The sequence below is a fragment of the Symphalangus syndactylus genome, chromosome 23, assembly GCF_028878055.3.
Source record: "Symphalangus syndactylus isolate Jambi chromosome 23, NHGRI_mSymSyn1-v2.1_pri, whole genome shotgun sequence".
Taxonomy (NCBI): domain Eukaryota; kingdom Metazoa; phylum Chordata; class Mammalia; order Primates; family Hylobatidae; genus Symphalangus; species Symphalangus syndactylus.
In genome coordinates, this window is record NC_072445.2 from 45,932,866 (window position 1) to 45,960,136 (window position 27,271).

A 27,271-nucleotide genomic window follows, 5' to 3' on the forward strand; every position below is an offset into this window, starting at 1 on the left:
GAATGTGTTTGCTCTTGCTTTTCTAGTTCTTTTAATTGTGATGTTAGGGAGTCAATTTTGGATCTTTCCTGCTTTCTCTTGTGGGCATTTAGTGCTATAAATTTCCCTCTACACACTGCTTTGAACGTGTCCCAGAGATTCTGGTATGTTGTGTCTTTGTTCTCGTTGGTTTCAAAGAACATCTTTATTTCTTCCTTCATTTCATTATGTACCCACTAGTCATTCAGGAGCAGGTTGTTCAGTTTCCATGTAGTTGAGCAGTTTTGACTGAGTTTCTTAATCCTGAGTTCTAGTTTGATTGCACTGTGGTCTGAGAGACAGTTTGTTATAATCTCTGTTCTTTTACATTTGCTGAGAAGAGCTTTACTTCCAACTATGTGGTCAATTTTGGAATAGGTGCAGTGTGGTGCTGAAAAAAATGTATATTCTGTTGATTTGGGGTGGAGAGTTCTGTAGATGTCTATTAGGTCCACTTTATGTAGAGCTGAGTTCAATTCCTGGATATCCTTGTTAACTTTCTGTCTCGTTGATCTGTCTAATGCTGACAGTGGGGTGTTAAAATCTCCCATTATTATTGTGTGGGAGTTTAAGTCCCTTTGTAAGTCACTGAGGACTTGCTTTATGAATCTGGGTGCTCCTGTGTTGGGTGCATATATATTTAGGATAGTTAGCTCTTCTTGTTGAATTGATCCCTTTACCATTATGTAATGGCCTTCTTTGTCTCTTTTGATCTTTGTTGGTTTAAAGTCTATTTTATCAGAGACTAGGATTGCAACCCCTGCCTTTTTTTGTTTTCCAGTTGCTTGATAGATCTTCCTCCATCCCTTTATTTTGAGTCTATGTGTGTCTCTGCACGTGAGATGGGTTTCCTGAATACAGCACACTGATGGGTCCTGACTCCTTATCCAGTTTGCCAGTCTGTGTCTTTTGATTGGAGCATTTAGCCCATTTACATTTAACGTGAATATTGTTATGTGTGAATCTGATCCTGTCATTATGATGTTAGTTGGTTATTTTGCTCGTTAGTTGCTATAGTTTCTTCCTAGCCTCGATGGTCTTTACAATTTGGCATGTTTTTGCAGGGGCTGGTACCGGTTGTTCCTTTCCATGTTTAGTGCTTCCTTCAGGAGCTCTTTTAGGGCAGGCCTGGTGGTGACAAAATCACTCAGCGTTTGCTTGTCTGTAAAGTATTTTATTTCTCCTTCACTTATGAAGCTTAGTTTGGCGGGATAGGAAATTCTGGGCTGAAAATTCTTATCTTTAAGAATGTTGAATATCGGCCCCCACTCTCTTCTGGCTTGTAGAGTTTCTGCTGAGAGATCAGCTGTTAGTCTGATGGGCTTCCCTTTGTGGGTAACCCGACCTTTCTCTCTGGCTGCCCTTAACATTTTTTCCTTCATTTCAACTTTGGTGAATCTGACAATTATGTGTCTTGGAGTTGCCCTTCTTGAGGAGTATCTTTGTGGCGTTCTCTGTATTTCCTGAATCTGAATGCTGGCCTGCCTTGCTAGATTGGGGAAGTTCTCCTGGATAATATCTTGCAGAGTGTTTTCCAACTTGGTTCCATTCTCCCCATCATTTTCAGGTACACCAATCAGACGTAAGTTTGGTCTTTTCACATAGTCCCAAATTTCTTGGAGGCTTTGTTCATTTCTTTTTATTCTTTTTTCTCTAAACTTCCCTTCTCTCTTCATTTCATTCATTTCATCTTCTATCAGCGATACCCTTTCTTCCAGTTGATCGCATCTGCTACTGAGGCTTCTGCATTCTTCGCGTAGTTCTCGAAACTTGGCTTTCAGCTCCATCATCTCCTTGAAGCCCTTCTCTCCATTGGTTATTCTAGTTATCCATTCTTCTAATTTTTTTTCAAAGTTTTTAACTTCTTTGCTATTGTTTTGAATTTCCTCTCGTAGCTCAGAGTAGTTTGATCGTCTGAAGCCTTCTTCTCTCAACTCATCAAAGTCATCCTCCATCCAGCTTTGTTCCGTTGCTGGTGAGGAACTGCGTTCCTTTGGAGGAGGAGAGGTGCTCTGTTTTTTAGAGTTTCCAGTTTTTTTGGTCTGTTTTTTCCCCATCTTTGTGGTTTTGTCTACTTTTTGTCTTCGATGATGGTGATGTACAGATGGGTTTTTGGTGTGGATGTCCTTTCTGTTTGTTAATTTTCCTTCTACCAAACAAGATCCTCAGCTGCAGGTCTGTTGGAGTTTACTAGAGGTCCACTCCAGACCCTGTTTGGCTGGGTGTCAGCAGCGGTGGCTGCAGAACAGTGGATTTTCGTGAGACCACAAATTCAGCTGTCTGATAGTTCCTCCGAAAGTTTTGTCTCAGAGGAGTACCCGGTTGAATGAGGTGTCAGTCTGTCCCTACTGGGGGGGTGCCTCCCAGTTAGGCTGCTCAGGGGTGAGGGACCCACTTTAGGAGGCAGTCTGTCCGTTCTCAGATCTCCAGCTGCGTGCTGGGAGAACCACTACTCTCTTCAAAGCTGTCAGTCAGACAGGGACATTTAAGGCTGTGGAGGTTCTCGCTGAGTTTTTGGTTGTCTGTGCCCTGCCCCCAGAGGTGGAGCCTACAGAGGCAGGCAGGCCTCCTTGAGCTGTGGTGGGCTCCACCCAGTTCGAGCTTCCTGGCTGCTTTGTTTACCTAAGCAAGCCTGGGCAATGGCGGGCGCCCCTCCCCCAGCCTCGTTGCCGCCTTGCAGCGTGATCTCAGACTGCTGTGCTAGCAATCAGCAAGACTCTGTGGGCATAGGACCCTCCGAGCCAGGTGCGGGACACAATCTCCTAGTGTGCCGTTTTCCAGGCCCGTTGGAAAAGCGCAGTATTAGGACGGGACTGACCCGATATTCCAGGTGCCGTCTGTTTCCCCTTTCTTTGACTAGGAAAGGGAACTCCCTGACCCCTTGCGCTTCCCGAGTGAGGCAATGCCTCGCCCTGCTTCGGCTCGCGCACAGTGCACTTCACCGACTGTCCTGCACCCACTGTTAGGCACTCCCTAGTGAGATGAAACCGGTACCTCAAGCAGAAATGCAGAAATCACCCGTCTTCTGTGTCGCTGGGGCTGGGAGCTGGAGACCGGAGCTGTTCCTATTCGGCCATCTTGGCTCCACCCTCCTCCGGAGGAGTAGATTTAAGGTGAGGAAGGGCATTGCTGTGATGTGGAATCAGGAGTCCAGTTTTGGACAGTTGATAGTATACATATAAATTGTGGATGACTTCATAAAGTCCCATTCTAAGTACTCAAATAGTGAACATCCAGGAAATAGTTGTTGAAATGTTGCCTATAAAGCAGCATATACATAATTGAAAATTATTTATAGGTTTATCTCTAGCTTATAGGGATTGGGCTATATAACCTATATGGTGTGTTCCATAAGACCATGAGTTCAGTAATACGATGCAAACTATTCAGAACACTAAAGGGCAATGTAGGGAAAGATCAGAGGGAAAGGGCTGGAATAATCTGAGCAGCCTTCTTGGGGTGAATATTTGAAGTTGAGAGCTTAACATCCTTGGAAGCAGTGTTCTGATAAACATGATAATTGTCAGAATGCATCAGGGAATGCTTTATCTTCACATGCTCGCCTGCATTTGGTGCTATGCATACCAAGTTCACATGCTTGCATTTCTTGTCCTTTTGCTCCAAGGCCTTACATTCATAGATCTCAGCTGGAAGAGACCTAAAGAGGTGTTTGGTCTATGTTCCTAACAGAAGGCTGGCAAGCAATCAGCCCCAGTGCTCAGCTCCCTCCCTTTTTCCCTCCAAAGGAGATTTATCTGTCTCCATCAGTCACACATCCATTTAACAGTCAATAGCTAGTAGGCACCACATTTGCTTCTATTTTGACTCAAATCCCACAGATTATATCTTGAATCACTTCTCTTTATTCTAATTCTGGGGAATAATTGTTCTTCCTTCTGTAAGACAGTCCTCAAAAACAATTAAAATAACATAGTAACAACACCAATAACTCTCCAAACACTGAAATCGCCAGTCCAATATTTGTATTCCACCAGGCACTTGAGTTGAATAGTATCTACTGCCGACAAGTGGGCGAGTGTATTCTCAGTGGTGAAGAGGCTCGAATGTCTGTGAATTAGGATATGAAATGCAGGGGCACATGGCCTACAGCTGTTGAACTTGAATTCCTCTGTGAATGCAAACCCCACAGCTGAGAGGCACTTCTCAGAGAGGCCTGCGTACGTTTGCTCTTCTAGATGTCCAGGGCTTATCCTCATTGTGACTTAGCCATCGTCTTGTGTGCAGAGAACAAACGAGAGCAGGTGTTCACATTTATCTTCCTCAAGCAGCCCCTTGAGGCTCTCTGGGGGAGGGTCAGGAAAGGAAGAGGCTGAAATATAGCCTTCCATCCCCCAACTCTCACTCCTGCCAGCAGACAGCTGTTTCAGTCTCTTCTTGCTGCTGCTAATGAAAACATAGCCAGGATTCAATAAAAGATATTTAATATGGGATTGCTTGGAGAAGCCACTTTCTTTGGAGATTTGCTTAAACCAAAGCTCTTGGATTTGTTACCATTGCTGTGAAATTTTCACCTCCAGCAGCCTTAGCGTGAATGACCTATTTTGAACGTGACAGCGATTACACTTCGGTGGCGTGAATAATTTATTAGGTGCAAGAGCACTGTCAACATAGTGATATTACAGCAGTCTTGCTAGCCTGGCTAATTATGGAGGATGACAGCACTCTATCCTGTTGTCACAGCTCCTCTCCAAAGCCGCCAGGGATGTGGATTCTATGTGAGCAAAGAAGGAAAGAGGGGCAGTGGGGCCAGGTTCCTGCTACCAAAGAAGGCTTTGTGGGTTGAGCAAGCTGTGCTGCAGGAGTTGGATTTCCACTTTCACCTCTGCGAAGTGAAACTGTGCTGGGCCCATGGGGATGAATCTTGTATCCAGTATCCTGATTTTGCATAAAATGTGTGTTAGTTGGGGGAGGTGCAGGCTGTGAAAGAGTGACTTAGGAAGGAAAGAGGCATTAGACCCTGGAGCTAGCTAGGGTATCTAATGGTTTCCAGGCTTACAGAGGAGGCACAGGCCTTTTTAGCATGCAGCTGGATTCAGAGCCTGGGAGCAGAAGTATGAGAGAAAGGAATAGAGCACAGCCAGGAGGAGTCTCAGTTATGGCTTCAGAGTGTGTTCCCTTGTGTTTTAAGTTACCTTGAGACTCTCTAGAGCTTTCTCTAGCTTTGCCTGAGTAGTAGTGACAGCTCATTTAACCTTGCTGAGACCTCAGTTCCAAATATAAATTAGGCTCCAAGGTAATGTCCATGAAGATTTTGAAGATTAACAGTCAGTGACAAAGTTTTAAGCAATAGGGCTTCTGGGCCTGTAATTCCTCCTAAAATTACCTCCTGAAGTTAATGGTCCCAACTTTAAGAATTAAGGAGGAACTAGAGGAACTAACCTTTGGGAAGATCTTTGCATAGGTAGGGGCAGGGAGATGGAAAATAATTAAACAGGATTATGTGCAATAACATCACTGGCCTACAGTGGAAAGAGAAATGAATTAAATTAAATTAAAGGAGCTACCTGAAGAAGAAATATTTTTAAAATATGAATGACTGGATAAAAGCAGATAACTTTAAAATTTTCAATAATAGGTAATGATTAATGATTATCAATCAAGCCAATGTCAGGAAGTTGACGGCTCCCTCAAGTTAGAATAATTCAAGGAAGCTTATTTACAATGAGACAAGTTACAAGGGGGATGGGGATGCAGGAGATACTGGGGTCCAAGGTGACCTCATAGGGAGGAGCCAGGGAATGCATATTCTCACCTCACCTTCATCTCCTGTTGGGGATCCCCAGTGGCCAGACCCACCTGGACATCACAGGGCGGCCACTGACATGGTCCCTACAGGTGAGCCCTCCAGGAGAGAGAAGATGGAGATGGACAGAAAGGGGCAACACGGGATAACCTGCAAACCAGGGACTGCATCAGGCCCAGGGACACAGAATAAATAAATCACCTTGGAGGACCTTTACAGATACATCTCTTCTTTTAATGTTTCCCCTGATCATGAGAGAAAAAGGAAAGATATTGTGAAGTGAAAGTCAACTTAGAACCTTTAAAAAAGCCTACTACAGCTGGGCACGGTGGCTCACGCCTGAATCCCAGCACTTTGGGAGGCTGAGGCGGGCAGAACACAAGGTCAGGGGTTCAAGACCAGCCCGGCCAACATGGTGAAACCTCGTCTCTACTAAAAATACAAAACATTAGCCAGGCTTGGTGGCATGCGCCTGTAATCCCAGCTACTCAGGAGGCAGAGGCAGGAGAATCACTTGAACCCGGGAGGTGGAGGTTGCAGTGAGGCAAGATCGCGCCATTGCACTCCAGCCTGGGTGACAGAGCAAGACTCCGTCTCAAGAAAAAAAGAAAAAAAAAAAAAGCCTATTACGTATCAAGTACTTAGCATTGTGCTTACACATAGATATTGATACTTTCCAATCACTTCTACAACTGCGTTGAATCATGTTATACTGATTTTAATATCTTCATGCAATAATACATATTGATTAAATGTATGCCATTTACTTTCAGCCTATGGGGTTTAGAACTATACAAATTTGTAAAGTTAACATTTTGCCAACATTTTTGTCAGTCTAGATCACTGATTCTCAAAGTATGAACTAAAGACTCATGAGGTTTCCCAGGACCCTTTCAAGGGGTCCCCAAAGTCCTCAATATTTTTTAAAAGCATAAAATGGTCTTGGGACCAAAAATTCAAAAAGACTATTCTAGATTATGGTATTGTATCAATGGGTCTTGAAACAAAGAAAAGGGTTGGGGGAACTGCTGGCCTAGATTATATTATTGCAGAAAATGATCTCTATATATAATATAATAATAATATATGAGAAATCCAATCTCAAGTTTCTGGAGAGAAGGAGACTGCTATATTTAGAGGATATTTTATTTCCTATCAACTTTGAACATTTCACTGATTGTTGTCTACCCATGCAGCCTTACAGGTCACTTGGTGTGGAAGCTAGAAGTGGGGGTGGAGAGGAGGTTTAGGCTCAGGATAATTTGCCCAAGTACAGGGGACTGATTTCTGAACCTCCAGGACATTCATTCTCGGGACATACTAAAATGCTGAGGGTGTTGGCCAAACAAGTTTCTCATTGTGCAAGCAGATATGTGTGACAATGGCAAGGAAACAGCCTGAGATGTCCACTCCCTTGAGAACCGTATCATGGGTGCCAGACACAGGCAAAGGATAACAGGGTCTTTCTCTCAGCAGTTCAGAAAGTGGTGAGCAAGACCCAGCTGTCACTCGTCAGGTTGAAATATGCTTTATAGTACAGTTCAGACACCAACAAATGCAGGCTTGTTATGTTCTTTTTCCAGGGGAAAAGGTGGCAGAAACCAGCAGGGATAGTGTATGCTCTCATTCCTCGTTTAGTCAATATTTATTGGCTATCCACTACACTCATTAATATAGAGGTTACTATCCTATATGCAGCACAAAACATAGTTCCTGACATCGCAGAGCTTATAAACCAATGAGGAGAAGTGTATTAAATAGCTACAACAAAAGGAAGATGTGTGATTGAGTCTGCACTCAGGGGACAGATGACTTACAAGAGGACTCAGGTAGAGCACAGATGGCCAAGGAAAGTGTCATGAAGGAGGTAATATTTGAACAGGGCTTCATAGGCCAGGCAGGATTTTTAGAGCCAAACATTAAAGGTAGGAGGAAAAGTGATAGGCAAGGGCTCAGCAGAGAATTTTCAGGCAGTAGGAATGGCCTGAGGAAAAAGGTGGAAGCAGGAATTGTCAAATGTTAGAGCCAAAAGAAGCTTGGTGATCAGGTTGTCCAACCCTTCATTTGATAGATGAGGACATAGGTCCATAAAGGCCACTGAGTTCTCTATTGGCAACACTGAAATAGAACTCAGGCATCAACTCTGAGTCCAGGACTTTTTCCAGGACTCTTCCCTGGATGCAGGGTGAGAAGAGCCAGAGCTGACAGCCTGCATGGCAGAGTGGCGGGGATGCAGCTGGGAAGGCTTCTGGAAGCAACTGCAGTGCCAAGGGAGCTGGATGCCTATTTGGACTTGGTTCAGACCAGTGTTTCCTGAAGTGCATTCTGAGATGACTGTGCCAGAACCATCAGTGTGCTTGTTAAAACAACACTGGGGAAGGAGGGGGACCTAAAAATCTGCATGTTAAATTCCTTCCCAGGGTGATTCTTATGCACTTCATAAGCTAGAAAATCAAAAATACAGAGAGATGAGGGCCAGGCGCGGTGGTTCACACCTGTAATCCTAGCACTTTGGGAAGCTGAGGCAGGTGGATCACGAGGTCAGGAGTTTGAGACCAGCCTGGCCAACCTGGTGAAACCCCATCTCTACTAAAAATACAAAAATTAGTTGGGAGTGGTGGCAGGTGCCTGTAATCCCAGCTACTTGGGAGGGTGAGGCAGGAGAATCACTTGAACCCAGTAGGTGGAGGTTGCAGTGAGCTGAGATCCCACCATTGCACTCCAGCCTGGGTGGCAAAGCAAGACTCCATCTCAAAAAAAAAAAAAAAAAAAAAAAAAGGTACAGAGAGAGGGAGGGAGAAAGATTGGTCAGAGCAGCAAATGAAGAATTCAGTAGACATGAGTAATGTGGAGGCCAAAAGATTATGCTATTAGAAAGGAGTGCAAAAATCTTAGAACTGGCAGCATTCTAAGCCATATTTTGGCCTTGGATCTGGGTGACCAAGTGCCTGTAGAGAAAGGTCATAAGAGTGAAGACCTTCAAGGCTGTTAGATCTGCTGTTCATGTGGATAAGAAGCATCACAGTTATAAAGAGAAATTAGACCTCTGTTGTATCTGCTTACTTCTCTCTAAGACTACTCAGCTGTAAGAGTAGAAGCCAAAATTCACCAGAACAATAGACACAGGTAGTACAGAAATATGGTTTTTTATTTCTGCAGGGAATGCAGAAAAAATTGTGTGGTAGACAGACAGATAGATAGATGATAGATAGATAGATAGATGATAGATAGATAGATAAGGGTTGGTAGGTACAACCAAATCTCTAAGTGACCTTCTGATTAGACCTAGAGCACCGATTTACTTCATAACAGCAGTGGTTCTTCAGGCATGGTCTAAATTCTTTGTTATATATGTGAAGCTGTAAGTCGGGGAATTAAATTGGTTGCATTTTGGCTGCTGTTCTGCTTTCTTTTGATGAATTGTGTATTTACTAGGATTGATTGATGACAGTAAGAACAATAAGACTTGTTTGGCTGAGTCTATTCTTCAACCACACACTGGCTTAAAAAGTGCTCATGAGAGGAGAATGAGATACAGTTCAGTTATTAAAAGAGGCCATTTTCAGTGCTGCTGAATTTCAAACACCTTGTTTTATGGTATAAAAAATCACAGTTCCTATAGCACCCATAGTGCTGCCTCCTTAGTAATACACCATCCCACTGAGTTACAATTGTCCTCATCACCAGACTCTATAAGGCAGGTTTCACGACTACTGGGCTTACCTCTGTCTCCAGCCCTTAGCAGAGTGCCTGGCACCTGGGTTGCACTCAATTATTTCTTGAAATAATAGCTATTATTACTACTTAGGTTTTGTTTTGTTTTGTTTTGTTTTGTTTTGTTGTTTTTTGACACGAAGTCTTGCTCTGTCACCCAGGCTGGAGGTGCAGTGACGTGATCTTGGCTCACTGCAACCTCTGCCTCTTGGGTTGACTCAGGTAGAGCCCTCCCACCTTAGCCTCTGAGTAGCTGGGATTACAGGCACCTGCCACCATGCCCGGCTAATTTCTTGCATTTTTAATAGAGACAGGGTTTTGCCATTTTGGCCAGGCTGGTCTCAAACTCCTGGCCTCAAGCGATCCACTCACCTCGGCCTCCGAAGGTGCTGGGATTACAGGCATGAGCCACTATGCCCGGCCATTAGGGGTGTTTTCAATTTAAAATTTATATATGAGGGGGGGAAATACCCTGACTTGTATTAAAGGATTTCTTCTTTGGAAACAACCATTCCTTTTCATTGGCCTGAAAGAGCAATGCAAGTGTCTCATGGGTGGGGGTGGGGATACCCACCCCCAATGCCTGTCAAGCTCTAGGCTTCACTGTTTCCCTGGATGAGGTTAAAAGGACCCGGTCAAGATACCTGAGTGCTCTGCTCAGTGAAGTTTTGGGGATAAAGAATCCTGCCTAAGGGACAGTAGGAACCTAGAAGGAAGTGAACAGCATTACAAGAGAGAGAATGGGCACAAGCAGAAATTAACTACCCAAGAATGAAGACTTTGGTGACCACAGCAGGAGCAGTGATTGGAGAGGTGGTGTGAAGACCTTTAGACTAAGCTCTAGGAGACCTGGTGTGGGCTTTTTATTGGGTTATATGATCTTAATCTCTGGGATTTGGACCAGGCAATCCAATACACAATGTGTTGTGGTTGTTTAGATCTGTGCTGCCTGGTCCCTCAGTCACACATGTACCTGCTCTCTGGAGGTACTCTGTGGGAGGAACTGTGGGGTCTATGAAGTCTCCGAGGACAGATCCCAATTCCCAGAGCTTCCAGTCTAATGCAGTCAGTTCAGGCCTGCATTGGCCCTTCATCTTCCTTACTCCACACGTTCTGCTCCCTTCCTAAGGAAGCTCGCTCAAGGGGAGATGCAGCTCACTATGCCCTCTTCATTCCTGTTTAGAGCTTCAGTCCTAAATCCACAGCACTGAGTGGGGCAACCTCATGGAATCTCTAAAGGCAGCAGCTTGGGGAGCCACTCCATGCTTCTTTCTGGTCTCTGCTCTGTATGTGCGCACACACACACACACACACACACTCATGTCATGCCCATAGTCATGCCCAAACCTCAGCAAAATACCCCTCAGCCCAATAGGGGAAGTTGGGGGTGGGAGTGGAATGTGCTATAGTAAAAAGAGCACTTGATTTGGAATCACATCTGACTTTCAACACTAGCTTCATCTTTGTGATCATCAGGAAGTTACTTGTTCATCTTCTCAGAGTATCAGTAGTCTTATCTTTTAAGTAGAGGCAGCTATGGGAAAGAGATGATAGGCTTCAGTGGGATAATGTCTGTAAAGTACTTAACATCATCTGCCTCATCTCTCTTTTCATCCTCTTCCCCTCCCTCTCATAAAATATTATATATCACTTACAACAGTGCCATTCCTGAGTCAGGAAGGTGATGGGAGTGGGAAGGTGGGGAAATACAGTTGGCTTCGCTCCATGGTGGGTGTCAGGCCTTTCTCCCTCCAGATTCATCCTATGAGACCATTAGTACTGTGCTAATCTGCAGTAGTGCTTTACCCAGTTCTCCCCAAACTTCTACTGCATATTTGTACTTCTTTCCAGGTCTCTTTCTCCAGACTCCAGTAAATAGAGAAATGTTTGGAACCATCCAACTCTACACAAATAGGCATGATACAAGGTGGAAGGCGCTAGGCATCTGGAGAGTAAACTAAGGTGCTATAAAAGCTCTGAAATGAAAGGGCAAAAAAAGCGGGGGGAGGCAAGTGATCTTGGAAAAATGGATGCAGATTAAGGTATTTAAACTGGATCTTAATGAATAGATGTGGCTATTTGGAAATGGGCAAAAGCTACATGGTTGCAGATAATTTGCAGGGTGGGGTTGGCAAGGGAAATAAAAGGATCAATGTAAGAGTGAAGGGGTGCTTCCGAATGACTGGGTGATCCATCTTTCATTCAGTATGTAGCTATGGAGTTCCTGCTCTATGCTGGGAGCACTGTAAATCAGACAGAGATGGGCCCTGCCCTATGAGCTCACAGTCTAGTAAGACAAGAAATAAGCAAAGAGGCAAGTAAAGTCTTTACAATTTACAGTTGGTGCTATAAAAAAACACAGGGCATTAAGAAAGAGAATAACTGTTGGGGGCAGGATGTACTTAAAGATGTGGCCAGGGAAGACCTCTCTGAGAAGTGGCCTGGAGTGTATAAGGAACTGAGAGGAGAGAGAAGAGAGAGGCATGAGTGAGGCTGGAGGGACTGGAAGGGGCTTGGTAAGCATTGGTGTGGAGTTTGGCTTTTGCTCTATACTCCAAATGGGGAACCAATGCAGTTTCAAGCAGCAGAGTGACCACAGTACAGGTCATATTTTTAAAGATGATTCTTTCTGTGGTGTAGATATTTTCATTATCTCTTGTTGCATAACCCCTTGTCACAAACAGTCGTTTAAAGCAACACATGTTTATGATCTCACAGTTTCTGCAGCTCAGGAGTCCAGGCACAGCTTAGTTGTGTCCTCTGAAGGGTGAGGATCTGGGACAGGATAGTATCACCATAGCCCATGTTTGTGGGTGTCCAAACCCAGGTTTTGCATGTGTATCTAAAGTTGGTTAACCTGTGTCATCTTGGACAAGCCATATGAAGTCTCTTGAATCTTGGTTTCCCCATCTATAAAATGGGCATGATAACACCTGCTGGAGGATTATAATCAGGAATAAAGGATACAATGCTTGTAAAATATCTGCTCTGGAGCCTACAATATAAGATAGTTGATAAACAGTAGTGTTCAGCAGTGTAAGGACAGACTCAAGTCAACGAAACTCTCCGGAGACTCATGTATTGACCAGAATCCCAATATTAAAATCATATGAAAAATAACTTGCCAGGCTCCCTGACATATCCATGCCATGTGGTCAACACATTTTCTCCTCCAAAGGAATGCCTACATGAGGAGACTAAGTGCTGTCAGAAACTACTTTATGGGTTGGAAGAAGGGTAGAAGCTGTAATGAGGGCTCAGGCCAAGGAACTGCTCAGGCTACTCTTCATGGTCTAAGGCAAAGACATGGTGACCAAGGCATGCTCTTGGGCGTTCTTTCTGGGGATCAAGCCGACTTTGCCGTTTCTGTTGTATTCCTAGGTGAGTTATGACACAATTTATCAGGCGATGGTTCTGGCTGCTTGTATTCCAGCCCGAGGATGCAGTGCCCAGACCACCACTGGATGTGGGTGTTTCCCATGTTGACGCATCTCCTAGGATGTTCCCTTTCAGCTAACGTCTCAGCTCACTGATTCTTACAGATCCTTTCACAAGGTGACTGAATCTCAAGTGGTGTGTGAGGGAGAGGATGTGGCTTGTGGTACTATTCTAGTTAACATATTCTAAATACACAATTTATTCATTATGATCACTTAACAGATGAGGAAACTGAGGCATAGCAGGGAATCCCTATGTAAGGATGGAGACTGAGTCAGGACCTTTTCCCTGGGTCCTTGTCGACTCCCAGTCCCATACAGTTTCCACTCCAAAAGCCCCCTTTTTGGGAATGTCTGTCTATCAGGCAGACCCATGCTTTTCCCAAAGGAAACCTTTATCATTCAAATCCACCAGAACAAAATAAAAAACAATTCTCTTTCTGCCATCTTTGTGAGAACTGTGTCCAAAGCAGCCCCGGTAGAGAGAGTGCCCTACAAAGCAGCCCTCCCCAGCGGGGCTTTCCAGCACAACCCTTGCGGTGGACAACCAACCTCGCCCCCACACCGCCCCCACCCCATACATCACCGCCTCATTTTTTTCAATGCACAGCCCAGCCTGTATGAAAGATCCCAAAAGGTTAGCTGAAAGGGCCTTTCATTGCCTCGGCTCCTTTCCTCTGCCCTCTCCCTCCAGCGCGCTGGATCCACCGGGCTTGCTCCCCGGCGCGATTCCAGGGATCACTCCAAAGCTGCCGCGCCAGCTCTTGCAAAGGAGCCTGGCGTGCCGGCGATCAGCTGGAAGCAGGCACCGAAGCGCAGCCTCCTGGAGTTGGGCTGAAGTAGCTGTCAAGCAGCTGTCTCCACCCGCCCTCCCCTCCCAGCACAAGTGACGCCGCCGGCCCCCGCGCCGCGCCTCCCCCTCCTCACGGCTCCCGCCCCTCCGCCCGCTCCGCCGCTCTCGCTCCGCGCTCCGCCACCCTCGCGCCCGCCAGCCCCGCAACTTCACCCCGCGCGCCGCAGCTGCTGCGAGCGGACGCGGCAGGGCAGCTGGCGCTGGGGACAGCTCGCGTCCACCCTACTGCCTCCCGGGGTCCCCTTCACCCAAGTGAGCGAGCTCAGGCTGTGTGCAAAGCCGGAGGTGCGGGCAGCTCCGGGCATTGCCTTGGTGCGGAGGCTTTTATATGCCAGAGAACCCTGAGTGTGCCCCTGACATGACCAGGAGCCGTCGTCGTTAGGTAGGTTCACCTTTTCATTTCTCCTTTTTTGCTTCTGATTTTGCGTACAACGCGGTAAGGTCTGTGTGGGGAGGGGTGTCCTCGACTTGAATGAGCGTTGCATGCTAAGCAGCCGTTGAAACCGGAGCGTCCTCAGCTTCCACCACACTGGTGGGTTCGGGCATCTGAAGCCCACAGGGTACGGTCGGGAAGTTGCTGAGCGAAAGGGGCACGCGCACTTTTTGCAAGCAGAACTGAAGGATGCCCTGGGGAGTGGAGGAACGGGCCAAGGTTAGAGGGGCCCACAGCATTGCCCGGGATTGGGACATTTCTGGGGCGAGGAAGCGCCGGGCCCCGGGAGTCAGGGAGGGGTGTGTGTGCGAGCGCCCCCAGATGGGAGTCCTGGGTGGCCCCCTGGCACGGAACGACTTCCGGCACTCGCAGAGCCTATGGGGAATCCAGCTCAGGGATGGGATGGCAGTCTCAAGGGTCTTCATTTGCCCCCGGGCTGCCCGATTGAGCTGGACTATGAACCGGCTCGTTCCTTACCGTGTCTGAATTCCAAATTGGCCGGGTGGAATGGGAGGATGAGAATTGGGAAGAGGGGCAAGAAAGGAAAAAATGTGTTGCTTTGATGCCGACCTGTGTCTGGAAAGATGGGGGGAGGGGATGCACCTGAGGACAGGAGCACCCTAGCAGGTGTCCGTGGCGTGGGAGGGGGCTGGCCAAGCGGAGCATGTGCAGCTCTCTTGCCCCAGACGATAACCTTCTAGCTCCCTCTCACAGGGCAGTGGGCAGCAGATAGAGATCCCTCACGTTCGAAGGGAGTAGGTGCATTTTGAAATTAGAGAAGCAGAAGTCATCAGGTGCTAAGGTGGCAGAGGCGCTGTGAGAAGTGACAGCTCCCTGGAGGGCGAGAGAGCAAGTGGAAAAGCAGGAGAACCGGGCTAATTCCGCTGGGATGGGGGTGGCGCTGAGTGAGATTGGTAGGCTCGTAGGTCCTTGTCTTGGAGATACCTACATGTTGCTTGAGTGACTGAGGAAAAACGTTCAAGCTTTTGATCTGGGAAAACAGTTGTGACTGTCTTAAAATATATGTTGGGGCTGTTTCCTCCCTACTCCCCACTTCCTACCCTCTTATGTCCACACGCTTGGTAGAAGGTCTAGGATTGTGACTAATCACTGCCCCCATTCTGAAAAATTTGTACTTGGCCATCTCTACGGGACTGGGCATCCTGTGTGAGCGTCTGCCCGATTGTTACCTGACACACAATCATTTCTTCCCTTTTGTTTTCTATCGGGTCTGTCTTGCTCTGAGAGTGTACCCATCTCCTTCCCTCCCCTACCGGATATTCCCACTCACTCAATTCCCCTCTTCCCCTTGCTCCTCCAGCCATTTTGGACCAGCCTCTGAGCTTGCCCACTCACACCATCTACCTTCATCAAATTGTATTTTAGCTGCTGTCACAAGCAGGGGATGTCAGCCATGAACTCTCCGAGAACCAGCACCATCATGGCTATTCTCCAGTGGTTAATTAGGAAGCATCAGTAGTTATCTTTCTGTAGGAACAAACTGCAGGGATGTGCCAACTTAGGGTAACAGCAGCTTGAGGAACGCCCCTATCTGAAGCCCCCATCTCCCAGCACTCAGGATTAGCTTTCTGTGCTAGCTTCCCCTTCAGTTGCAATCGTGTCAAATTGTGTCTTTTCCCCCGGGGGAAGGTAATGCATCTGCCTGTCCAAAAATTTACTGCATCCAAACATCTGAAAACTTGAACATTGGAGAAACTGTTTAGCGAAAACATACTGCATATGTTGCTTTTCCAAAGGACCCCCCAATTGCTGTTGTTCCTCTCTTCCTCTGACACTCTAATGTGAGATTTCACTTTAAATATTTTATCCTCAGTATAAATATAAAGAAATACCAAGCTAGAGAGAAGGAAAACCGAAAGCATGCATTAGGGAGTTGCATAGAATTCTGATTACACAAACACAATTCCAGAAATGGCTCTCCTTCCTTTTGTTAACTGCAAAGTGAAGTTATTTCCAGGAGAGAAGGGACACAACCAAGGTTGACCTGGAGAAGCCAAGGAGGCTAGGGGCGGGTGGAGGGAGATATTTATATCTGCGGATCTTGTTAGCTAAACCCACATAAAAATTCTTCTCTTTAGTATTCATACCCACTGACCTGGGGCCCTGCTAATGACTGCCAAGAGTCCTTCCCTAAATCTGAGGTCACTAAAGTGGAAACACCCCTACTACAACCCTACAGCCCAACTGTAATACCAACCACATGCCCACTTCTAAGTATAACCAAGACACTTCTCTGTTACATTTTGTGTTAATTCACAGATTATTGGTTCATCCCTCTGTCAAGAGACTAAAATATAGACAAAGGCAACTGTGCAGGGTGAATAGCACAGATTTCAGATTTTATATTAAATGGCCGAATTGTACATACAACAGTCCCTTGGGTTGAAGGGTTTGCAAACCAGAGTTTTATTTAATCATTTATTGCATTCAATGGATTATCTGTTTTCATTCCGAAAAGAAGTCAGAAGTCTAAAAACAGTTCCTTGCTTTTCTTGGGAGGAAGTGGTGATAGAAGTGAAAGTCCATTTTATTTACACAATGGGTGCTCCTCAGGGCAATGGCAGATTTGACTTTCTACTTGGGCTTCCTGCTCCAGTGGTCCTGTGAGCAGGGCCTCGTGCTTGTGTACGGCTCCTTTACCAGGCTTATATTCATCTGCCAAGCTGAGCTCCATGAGCTGGGGGAGATAGACAGCTTGTGTTTGTGGCCATTCAACCAGAAAAGAATACCAGCTGAAAACAGACAATGGAGCAAGGGAATTGGGGTGGGGTGGGGGTAGGAAGAGGAGGTACAGATAGCCCAGTCGCTCATAATTGGCTCCCCAAAGGCAAACCTAGGTGCAGAATGGTGTCATAAAGCAATTGTCATGTAAACACCCCGCAATGTGATTATTATAAAGATCTGTTCAGAAAAGAAGAATGATCATGAGTACATGCCTTTTCATCTGGAAGGAGCCCTTCTTTCAGCTTCGTTTCTTCATTTCATTTACTTGTAGGCAGTTTCTTGAAACAACATTTTCCCCCTGAAAACGAGAACCTCACTGTTATGCATATGGAAGCCTTCAAGTTGATTCAACTGAACAAAATCACTCAATGCATCATGTATCTCCAGTGAATTAAGCATGAAACCCTCACATGTCCTCTTCCCTCTTCTGTGTCTCCTCTCTGCAGCCACCAACTTCTTCTCTAGGTTCATGGTCCACGTTTTTGTCTTGTTTTGTTTTGTTTTTTGGTCACAAAAACAAAGTCATCTCACTTAGGTTGGAAACATTCCCTAAAAATAATACATGTTTTCCTGAGTGCAGCAGGCTATCTAGAAAAAAGATCATTTACACATGGCCCTGTGCTGGATTTAATTCCCTCTAAGGAAACCCGGAACACTATGAAGAAAAGAAGCTGCTCCAATTTATTTTATTGTGCATTGTTTACATGACACTGATGAGTGCTGTGTGGAGGAGATGAATGTTTTCACAAGTTCATTACATTAATTAAATAGGAAATTAGATTTTTTTCAACAGTGAAAGCAAATGAGGTGCAATATTTCTATGTTGTGTTCCATTAGATCAAAATGAGTTCTCTACCAGACCAAGGAGAGAGGAGTCTCAAAGGAAGTATTTTTTACACCGTTTAGCATTCTAAAACTGATTTGCAATCATTTTTAATTCTGAGGTGGATTTTAAGTTCAAGTCTATAATGTTATATAATTTAGGAGAATCCCACTTTTGTTTCAATTTAAGCATGTGTTTACTGGGCAATTATTCTAAGGTCTGGACAAAGTTAGACATCTCATTCAATATAAAAGTATAACATATTGGCTGGGCACAGTGGCTCATGCCTGTAATCCTAGAACTTTAGAAGGCTGAGGTGGGAAGATCGCTTGAACCCAGGAGTTTGAGACCAGCCTGGGCAACATGGTGAAACCCCATCTCTACAAAAAAAAGAAAAGAAAAGAAAAGAAAAGAAAAATTAGCCAGACATGGTGATGCATGCTTATAGTCTCAGCTACTCCGGAAGCTGAGGTGGGAGGATTGCTTGAGCCTGGAAGGTCAAGGCTGGAGTGAGCAGAGATAATGCGACTGTACTCCAGCCTAGGTGACAGAGTGAGACCCTCAAGAAAAAGAAAAAGTGTAAGATATTGATTATACCTTCTAGGGAGCACAGTCTGGTGGAGAAGTAGGAGGAGCACAATTGAGTTGGATAGTGTGCTATCGGTGACTGGATGTCCTGGTTTGCCCCATAGACACCTGTTGCTGCAGCATAATTATTAATAGCACCACCTTTCACTCAGAAGTGTTGCAATCATACAGTCACCCTAGAGAAAAGGACTATAAGAGGTCAAACGAAGAAGGCTGTGATTGGAGTAGTCAGTGAAGATTTCATTCATGTGCCTATTCTAAGATTACAGGTAAATGGAAAGGAAAAGGGAATATTTACCAGACAAAAAGACTAGGAAGACTGTGAGCTCCCTGAAGGCACAGAGGGTCTGTTTTGTTTGTTCCTATATCCTTGGGACTTGCATGCTGCCTACCCAATGGTAGGTATCAACTATTAACTAACTGACTGTGAACCTAGATTTAAGATCAAGACTGAAGGTAGGAAAATTAGGGACAGTCAAAAGGCATGTGTTGCAAGGAAGGTCAGATAAGAACAATTGTGAAACAAGGCTACTATTAATGATGATGCTACTAGAACAAGGTTGGCCAATGACCACACCGAAAACCAACCTTATGTACAGAAAAACAACAGTGTCTTTTAATTCTTTCTTGTATTTGCCTCTTCACTTTTGGGTTTAATGTTATTGGCCTTTACCTCTACCCCTGGAAGTGATCTCTTCCTTCTCAGACAAATTGTTTTGGATGTTAAATGAAGAAACAATGACTCCATTCTCTTCAAGCTTGTCTCCTTCTGACCTTGGCTTCCAGGAGAGCTCTTGGAAGGAAGGCAAGGGCAGGAAAGTGGGGAGAGTACCTGAGAAATACAAAAGCAAGGCAGAGAAACGCTAAAAGCACACGTGATTTTCCTCCTCCTACTAGGAGAAATAAATTCAAAGTGACAGTTTCCTGGAGCTCCTGGAGCTAGTGCAACTCCCAAGAGATCAATTCCAGTATGACGCTTGATTTCTCTACTTTTTGCTACATATGAAGTCCTGGAAGGACTTGGCTTTGGCCTTAGCTGTGACAATCTACCTTCCAATTAATGAATACTCACACTAGTTGCCCTGCTGATATGCAGAGGTTCAAGGTTAACCTATCCTACATGAAGATTCCAAGATAACCACCGGCTGTAACCCTTGAATTGCAGTGCCATATTTTTAGTTTATAAAGTTATTGGCAGCATTTTAGCCATTTTGATCTGTATCCTCCCAAGTTCTCATCTAATTTAGAGTTGTCTCGGTGATGCTTCATCCTCAGAAATAAGTGGAGCTTAGAAAAAAAGAGAGATGAAGCTGAGGTGATGGACACCCACAGGTGATCCAACATTCATCAGGGCTCAGTTGCAGAGAATAGAATCTACTCAGCAGAAAAGATATAAAATAAAATGGGTTACAGGATTGTTGGGTCAGGAAGGCCAACCAAACACTCTCTAAGTTGAAGGATAAGGAAACACACTCTAGGTTGAGCTTTTTGGAACACCTAAGAAAAGTACATTGTAAAACTGGGCTACTGGAGCCATTGCCTAGCCTATACTCAAGAAGTTATACACTGGCCGGGTGCGGTGGCTCACACCTGTAATCTCAGCACTTGGGGAGGCCGAGGTGGGTGGATCATTGGAGGTCAGGGCTTTGAGACCAGCCTGGCCAACATGGTGAAGCCTCATCTCTACTAAAAATACAAAAATTAGCTGGGCACGGTGGTATACGCCTGTAATCCCAGCTACTCGGTAGGCTGAAGTAGGAGAATCATTTGAACCTGGGAGGCGGAGGTTGCAGTAAGCAGGGATCACACCACTGCACTCCAGCCTGGGCAACAAAGCAAGACTCCATCTCCAAAAACAAAAGAAGCTGTGCACTGATTTGAGAAGCTACTGGCTCCAGAATGAGACTACCACTAGCATGGTCAGGAAAAAGCCAGCCAGGAAGCCACTACAGAAAAAGCAGATACTCCATGAAGGTGGCTGCCAGCAGTGACAATAGAAGAAGCAGAAGTCTGCTATGGTAGGCAAAATAATGCACATCCACCCCCGCAAAGATGTCCATGTCCTAATGCCAGGAACCTGTGACTATGTCACCCTACATGGCAAAAGGGACTTTGCAGATGTGATTAAGTCAAGGACTTGACAGTATCCTGGATTACCCAGTTGGGCCCAATCTAATTCTATTTGTCCTTAAAAACAGAGAACCTTCCCCTGCTGTGTCAGTGGGAATGTGACTGTGGAAGAAAGATCAGGGAGATGGAACATTGCTGACTTTGAAGATAGAGGAAGGACCCACAAGGGAAGGAACGCAGGTGACCTCTAGAACCTAGAAAGGGCAAGGAAACAGATTTTCTCCTCGAGCCACCAGAAGGTAACACAGCCCTGCCAACACCTTGATTTTAGTCCAGTGAAACCCATTTTAGACTTCTGTCCTCCAGAACTGTAAATATGTGTCATTTTCACTTTAAGCCAGTAAAATTGTGGCAATTTGTTACAACAGCCATCTGAAACTCATACACACAGCCTTGCTGTGTAAGTGCACACCTTCAATCTTGTGCATGTGCATTTGATGGAGGCCCCAACTCACACATGGAATCCTAGCTGCAGGGGATTCTGGGCAGTGCAGTTTTCAGCTTCCCAGCTCCAGTAAGGAAGGCAGCAAGAAGGGATTGGGACGATGCTGAGTGCCGATCACTGTATCTGGTGCAGCTGCCACTGAAAGTCATGAGGAACTCGGGGAGCTGCAGGTGTATATGCATGGCACAATCCTTCTCTGAGGGACAGTAGCATGTGGCAGAACACAAGTGGATGTCTGAGATTTTTAGGAAGTTTAACAAGTGTTAAGTCATTAAGATACAAAGGGGAGGTAGGGGAGAGGCCTCACAATAGTTGCCTGTTTTACCACATTAGAAGTTACTCTCTGGAGGATACCCCCATTTACCTTGATGTAATTATTATTTATTGTGTGCCTGTATCAAAATATCTCATGTATCCCCTAAATATACACAACTACTATGTATCCATAAAAATTAAAAAATAAATAAGTTAAAAAAAAAAACAAAAAAGAAGTTGCTATCTGGAGATTAAGGAGAGATTTTATGTAAGTATCTGTATCAGGGATAAATATTGACTTTCTGCAATTTAACCTTTAACTACTTGCAGTCCATCCATATGGCAGATTGGCAGATTATATTTTCCAAAGATGCCCTCAGTAATAACTCCTACCCCACATGATCCTTCAATAAAGTGACTCTGATACTCTGATACATGGAGAGATGGGGGTTTACGTTCTCTCCCCTCAAAACTGTGGCTTTCTCAAGCAATAGAGAATGTGATTTCTAAGGCTAGATCATAAAAGATCATTCAACTTCTACCTTATTGGCTGGAATACTAACTCTTGAAGCTATCAGCAGCCATGCAAGCAGTCTGACTATCCTGAGACTACCATGCTAGGAGGAAGCCCAAGCTACCTGATCACGTAGAGAGACCTGAGATGATAAGAAAGAGAAAGATGCCTGGCCAGCCCCCAGCTCCTCCAAACCCTGCTGTTCCATGTCCAGCCACCATCTGACTAAGGAAAGACCCTGAGCCAGAACTGTCTGGCAGAGGCCTTCCCAATTCCTGACTCACTGCTGTTGTTTCAGGCCACTACATTTTGGAATGATTTGTCACACAGCAATAAATAACTAGATTGGTTTATACGGTCAGACACAGAAAAAGGTCAAATATGACCACAGTCTTGTGTTATTCCTATCAAATTTCTTCCCTGTAAGGTAAATAACATGAGAGTAGCAGTCACAGAACAGCCAAATCTAAAGCTCACCTTCTCCTCCTGCAGAATATTGGTCTGAGAAACCCATTCTTAAATTGTATATTAGAAGCAAACTGTTGCACATTTTGGTTTGTCGGGGGAGGATTTGGGAAAGTGGGGTTGGTACCATTGAGAAGGAGTTTAGTTTCAAACTGGCTAATCTAGCATGTGAACAAACAGGAATCCAAATAACTTCTTTTCAAAGCAGAGCTGTCTCAATGTAGCAAGCATAGGTAGTGCAAACCTTACTTCAGGAAGTGTCCTCAAATTGGGGTCCCACTTAGGAGATGGAGAAAAAGAGAACAAGTGCCAGTAACAAAAAGTGCCAGTCGCGGCGGCTTGCGCCTGTAATCCCTGCATTTTGGGAGGCTGAGGCAAGTGCATCGCCTGAGGTCAGGAGTTTGAGACCAGCCTGGCCAACATGGTAAAACTCCAGCTTTACTAAAAATACAAGCAAATTAGCCGGGTGTGGTGGCAGGTGCCTGTAATCCCAGCTACTCAGGAGGCTGAGGCAGGAGAATCACTTGAACCTGGGAGGCGGAGGCTGCAGTGAGCCAAGATCGCGCCACTGTACTCCAGCCTGGGCAACAAGAGTGAAACTCTGTCTCAAAAAAAAAAAAAAAAGAAAGAAAGAAAAAGTAATTGGATTGACCACTGTGCTCTGACACCTGCAATACATTCTGCCACAACTGGTGATCCCTTACTTCCTCCAGCCATTGACTGCTGGTCTTCCCTTTTCTACCACTTCTCTTCTGCACACGCCTCCTTCTTTGATACCTAAAGTCTGCTGTTCCTCAAGTTTAAGTTCAAGGTCCAGTTGAGAATAGTCATCACGATACTTTAGTCCAAGTGATAGTGCCTTATATCTCTGTGGATTTTTGCAGTTTTCAACAACTTTTACAACCGTGGTCTCATTTAAACCACAGAACAACTCTGTGATGTAACATCAATGTCTCTAATTTCACAAATTAAGAAACCAAACGAATGGATTAGCTGGTTAGCGCTGAGATGTTCTGACTCCTCAATGGGGGCTCTCCACCCTGGGAGGTCCACTCAGCCAGCCTGGAGGCAGTAAAAACAGTGTTTCTCTGGAGGGAGGAGGGGTGATTTGTTCTTCCTGCCCTCCCCCTTCAATCACCAAACTATGGCCTATTTGAAGTATGACCATTTTCTCTTACAACACGACTAATGTCCTCAGTTGGACACTTGGTTTTGCAAATGGAAACCTGCCCCTGTAATGACATAAAGGTCAGGAATTGCTCCCTTTTCAGGCTCCCATGACATTCCAAAAAAAGTTTGCCCTTTGAATTTTGTCATAATGGTCTTTGGCCTAAAATAGGATAGAAATGGCACGTGGTATTTCTTTTTTAAGGGTCATTTTTTTTTCCAGATCCTCAATGTGTATTTCTTCACATTAGGATGTTTTCCAGATGTAGTTTTTGTTTTGGTTTGGTTTTGTTCTTTGGTTGTCACAAAATGGCTCTATCCCCCACTAATGGAAGAAAATAGCCAAAGCAAGAAGGGACTAAGGGGCTGCATTAACTCAAGATGTTTTCATAAATGTGAATATACAGTAATCAGGCTAAAGGTCCTGAAAAAAGCCCTATTGAAAGGATGCATAGTTTTTCGTGTAGGGGACTAGTTTTACTCCTTTATAATCCAGCTGGGAGTATAAGCCTGGCCAAGCCTTGCACATAAGATTCTACATATGGTAAAAATGACCTTCCCTCTATCATCTCCCTTTAGGTGAATCATAGGATCTTGAGTGTAGGTACACAGGCAAGGCCTTCCTGGGCACAAGAGGAGTTTGAAGCCATCGAAATTTTCAAAAAATCAATATGAAGTCTAAGGCAGGTGTGGTGGTCTGTGCCTGTAGTCCCAGCTACTCCAGAGGCTGAGGTGGGAAGATGATTTGAGACTAGGAGTTCAAGTCCAGCTTTGACAACCCCGTCTCTTAAAACAACAACAACAACAACAACAAAAAGCAAGACAAAACAACAACAACAACAAATAAATGCAAATTCTGAATTACAGATATGTGTACACATATCTCATATTGCATATTGACAGAAAACTATGGAGTCTCACTCTGTCACCCAGACTGGAGTGCAACGGCCAGATCACAGCTCAGTGCAGCCTCAATCTCCTGGGCTCAGGCGATCCTCCCATTTCAGCCTCCTGAGTAGCTGGGACCACAGGCTCATGCCACCACACCCGGCTAATTTTTGTATTTTTTGTAGAGATGGGGTTTCACCATGTTGGCCAGGCTGGTCTCGAACTCCTGGGCTCAAGCATCTCCCTGCATCGGTCTCCCAAAGTGCTGGGATTACAGGTGGGAGCCACCACGCCTGGCCAAGCTTCTCATACAATGAAACATCGAATCTAAATAAACATGTTTTATATTATTATAAAAGTAATAGCTATCACTAAATAGCTTTCTAATGTACCAGGCACATGTACTAATTCATTGAGTGCTCACAACACCCTGAGGTAATTACTCCATTTTGTAGATGAGAGAATGGAGGCTCTGAAAAATTACTAAGAGGCAGAGCTTGGTTTTAAACCTAGGCCGTCTGGCATCAGAGTCTGGGCTGTGCTGCGGCTGTGGATGTAAATACACAGACTCCAAATTCAGAGCCACAGTTCCCACAGCAACTGCCAGTTTGTAGCATGTTCAAAAAGCCCGAGTTCTCCCACATAACTTAGCTGAGTTGTGGCTGCCAGATCTTTTGGCTTAGCACCTCGAAACAGAGACTGTCCACGTAGGCTGAGGTTCTCAGTTGATATCAAGGCGTTAATGAGACTCTTCAGGCTTCTATTATAATCAAGAAGAAGATTTTTCACATCCTCCATCTGAAAGGTTCATTATTCCAGCTGGGTAAGCAGTGTGTCTGCAAAGATGCCCTATCATCAGGAAATGAAATGGGCACTTTTTCTCCAAATAAGCAATGCATCTTGATAAATAATGCCATGTCAGTGGCGTGTCTTCTCCTTCCTCTTACAAACGATTGATGCCTCAGAGATCTGAACAACACCACAAAAGGGGAGAGAAATGGAGAAAAAAACAAACTTGAGAGAAAAAAGGAATCATTCCTTTCCTTTTGTGAGGACTTTTGTCTGATCTGTGCCCACATGTAAAGTATCCCTTGATCAATTTTGTCTTAATTACTGAATGTAGGAAAACAAGCTCATTGTTAATTCATGCAGTTTTAATTTATGCATAGGAGAATTATGCAGGATAATTACCTGCAGTTGAAGGAAAATGAATAGCATCAGATGTGGTTAATTCACGCATGGTTTACCCTTCTATCTCTCTATCAGAAAAGATTTAAAGTGGTAACCAATCTGAATGATATGCAAAATTACATTGGTTTGCTAAGTAGAAGTATTTTTTTTTTATTTGCATCACAAATAGAGTTCTCGGATTTGGACTGACTAGATTTGAATATAATTTCCAGAACAATAGCTGTGATTCACTGACTTAACTCATATTTTATCTCTTCCAGAAGTGCCCATTTTTCAAATCAGTGCAAAAGAAGTTATCTTCATGGGCCCCATGTTAGCCTGAGTATAGTTTCCTTTATGGGAATAATTCAATGGGAATGATGATTATTTCTTTTATCGAGATTTATGGGAGATTTACAGTAATGATCACACTACTTGTTCCCACATTGTCCCTGAACCTCCATGATCCAGTGGCTTCCAAAAACTGAAACAAACAGCTGGAACAAATTATGGGGCAATGAATGGACATCAATGGAAATTTCCTTGTGACTTCTGTCAAGCAATAGATAGCTGCTAAGGGCCCTTTGAACTCATACCTGGTAATTGAGAGAAGACTAAGAGGTGGTTCAAGTTTACTGAAACAAAACAAAACAAAACAAAACAAAAACTACTCCCTGATGCTGAGTTGAGACAGGTTACAATAATGAACAATTTTAAAAGAAGAATACCAGTATCAAGAGGAGCCAGAGAAAGTAAATATGTTCTTGTTATGAGGGAGCAATAAATTTTACTCTGAGCTTCCTTGTAACCAGGCAGAAAGGGGAACATAGGAAGTTATCACCTAAGTTCCTGCTAGCAGAAAGATGGGCATACAAAATACAGCAGTTCCTTAAAGGACACATTCCCTTAGTGATGAATTGTAAAAGTAATGTCTTATGTGGGAACGTATACATGGGAGGTTAAATTGAGCTAGTTCATTGCAGTGAAGTTCAAGAGGCAACACCTTGCATATTGATCTTCATTCTTATTTTCTTATCCCTCCATCAAGCTCTCTAAAGATCCAAGAAAGGGCAACCAAAGGAAATTTCAACAAGAGAAAAAGGAAGATCTCTATTTGGCTCTCAATTGCCCTTTTTTGAGAAAAAGTGATACAGCTTATCTAAGGCAACTTTACTTGCCATAATCAGATTTTGTCTGCAGAAAATATTAGCAGGGTGAGTTGAAGATGACTTACCCCCTTGCCCCACACCACCTCACAGAGGAGCCCAGCTTAGACAATGGAGTTACAACTTCATAATAATTGTATTACTGTACCAGAACTTATCGCTTCAGATTATAGGTTCTAGTAAGACCAACTTAATTAGGAAAACACAGCAAAGTATAAAAACACAAAGCTTTGTTTAGGTAAGGCCATTTGTCTTTTTACCTTTGACCTTAGTGATGACGATGATAATAATAGGATAATAGGTGTCATTTAACTGAGTGCATATTTTGTACCTAGCATTACACTTTGGCTTGATGTTTCCTTCCTTCCTTCCTTCCTTCCTTCCTTCCTTCCTTCCTTCCTTCCTTCTTTGTTCAGGGTCTCGCTCTGTCACCCAGGCTGGAGTGCAATGGCTTGATCTCTGCTCACTGCAACCTCCACCTCCTGGGTTCAAGCAATTTTCCTGTCTCAGCTAGGCATGGTGGTGTGTGCCTATAGTCCCAGCTACTTGGGAGGCTGTGAATCCCTTGAGCCTTGGAGGTGGAGGTTGCAGTGAGCCGAGATCCTGCCGCTGCACTCCAGCCTGGGCAATAGAGCCAGACATCATCTCAAAAAATAAATCAACAAGTAAATAAAATTAAAAACACTAACTGTGACC

At 44.6% G+C, this 27,271-nt stretch overlaps 1 protein-coding gene across 6 annotated transcripts in view; it reads left to right on the forward strand.

Moving 5' to 3' along the window:
• Positions 1-27,271, forward strand: part of RIPOR2 (RHO family interacting cell polarization regulator 2) — a 139,241-nt gene that overhangs the window by 19,101 nt on the left and 92,869 nt on the right. Inside the window, exon 1 of one of the 6 annotated variants that reach the window (XM_063632706.1) lies at positions 14,288-14,438. The exons of 4 other annotated variants lie outside the window; for them this stretch is intronic. The gene's annotated coding sequence lies outside the window, so the exon portion shown is untranslated. Of the gene's footprint in view, positions 1-14,287; positions 14,439-27,271 lie in introns of those variants that run through there. One more of the 6 variants, XM_063632709.1, reaches the window with a different exon arrangement.